This window comes from Solanum tuberosum, unplaced genomic scaffold (genome assembly GCF_000226075.1).
Source record: "Solanum tuberosum cultivar DM 1-3 516 R44 unplaced genomic scaffold, SolTub_3.0 scf00004, whole genome shotgun sequence".
Classification (NCBI taxonomy): Eukaryota; Viridiplantae; Streptophyta; class Magnoliopsida; order Solanales; family Solanaceae; genus Solanum; species Solanum tuberosum.
This window is the reverse complement of record NW_006238930.1, coordinates 2,867,626-2,870,002: the sequence shown is the minus strand read 5'-3', so window position 1 is coordinate 2,870,002 and position 2,377 is coordinate 2,867,626.

The window sequence follows — 2,377 nt, the reverse complement described above, 5'->3', positions numbered from 1 at the left end:
GGAGTATATATATATATCTATAAAGATCTTTTATCAAAAGAAATGATCTAAAAATTCAAAAAGGCAAACAAAATTCTGTAATTTTGTTTTTTGCATTTCTTACGAAGTTTTATAATAATAACCAAAAAAAAAAGTGATTTAAGGAAATATATAAATAACATTAATGATGAGATTAAGGAAAGAAGTAAAAGAAATCAATAGCATTGATGATAATAGGAATTAAATATGGTCATTCTTGATATATTTTCTTACTTTTTCTAAAAAAAAATTAGTCTTTAGAAATTAATAAAGAACTCCATAAAATAAAATAAAAATTTGGGCATATTTTATTTTGGAAGAATAATTTTATTTAGGGGGAAATTTCATAAATATTGATAAAATTTAATTAAAAATAATAGAAAATATAAAGAAAAAAAGTGATCTAAGGAAAAAATATAAATAAAATTAATATTGATGAGATTAAGGCAAGGAAGTAAATTAAATTAATAGCATTGATGATGATAGGAATTAAATATTGTCATCTTTGATAATGTTTTCTTACTTTTTTAAAAAAAAATCAGTCTTTTGAAAAAATTTAATAAAAAACTCCAACAAATAAAATTAAGATGTGAGACATAATTTCTTTTGAAAGAATAAATTTATTTCTGAGAAATTATTTTAATAAAAATATAAGTGAAAATATCGAAAATGTTGATAAAATTTAATTAAAAATAAGTATAAAATAAAATAAACTTTAATTAAAGACACAAAAAGAAGACAAAATAAAAGAAGAAAGAAATTAGTAAAATAAAAAAGTAGAAAGAAATAATGTCAGCAATAAATTTTAATTAAGTAAAGATAAATAAAAATATAAACTTTAAGTAAAGACACATAAAAAAATTAAGACAAAATAAAAAAAGAAAGAAATTAGTATTATACTTATTCTTCTCCAAATTTGATACGAATTTCATACATAGATTGGTTTTTTCTCCAAATAATTCTTCTTACCCTTTGAAACACTAATCACTCTTCCAACAAATTTCTCAACCAAAATGATTTTTTTTTATCTCAATAGTCATCTCCTATAAGAGGAATCAACATTCTTCCAAAAGTCTTTTACTTTGAAGAGAAACCTTTTGTTACGTGAAATTTCTCCTGACACTTATATCTTCCGAAGGATCACAAGATACTCCTCCTTTCTCTATTCGTAAAGTAATCACAAGGCTAGAAATTAGTTGGTCATCTCAGCGGCATAATTAACATTCTTTCAAAAAGTCTTTTATTTTGAAGAGAAACTTTTGTTACATGACCTCTCCTTACATCAATATTTTCTGAAAAATCATAAATTCGTTGGACATCTCAGTAAAGAAATTTGATACTCATATATTCATTATCATCAGAAGAAGAAGAGATAAAGTAAAGGAATCCATTGTTGTTGGGTACAAATACTTTAATATTTTTATTTTATTTTATAGGCCAAGTAAATATAAACTGTTACTAAAAATAAAAAGTTTTAATCTTTTCATCTTCCAAATTTTAGTCTTTTCATCTTCCATTTACTTAAATGTGTATTAGTGTGAGGAAAGTTTTAAAGAAACATGATTAATTGGGTAGTGCATTTAAATATTTTCAGTTTTTAAGAATACATATAAATAATAGAAATCAAAGATAAAATATCAAAAAAAGGAGCAAAAAATAAATAGGAATGAAGGCCATAGAGAGGTGCCACATCAGATTGTCTGTATTCAGGTTTATATAAATATAGATTTATAATTATAGTTTTGATATTTATTATTCATAGCAACAATTTTATAGAGGAGAGAGGTGAACAAAAATTTTGAGAGAGTGAGAGAAAATATGCTAGAGAGAGGATGAATGCATGTTGTATAAACAAATATAACAAATGGCCGAAGAAGGTTCAAGTAATGCCGGTGTGAGACCTTCATACAATTATCACTTTGCACAAACTTCATAAGGAAGAGAGTGATACATACAGATTGATACAATTATATCACTAGTATTCATTCATTCTTGTATTACTTGTTTTCATATGTAATACAAAAGATACATAAATATATGTTATATTCAATACATACAAATTGATTTATCAATAATTATTTTCTTAATAGGTGTGTTAAGTCAACATGTGACAAGTAAAAGTGAACGAAGGAAATATTAATATTAAGAATGGTGTGAAAAAAAATATTAAAAATTTCTTAATCTGCTAGAATAAAAGATAAATGAAACATATCTATATTTGATAGATGAGCTAAGTAAAATGAAAGGGTGAGCGTAGATAGCAACTTGCCAAATTAGCAATCCATTTCTACGTTGACTGTTCTAGATAAACTAAGACCTTTCGCATTCAATAATGGAGTGCATTATTATATTAATCCAG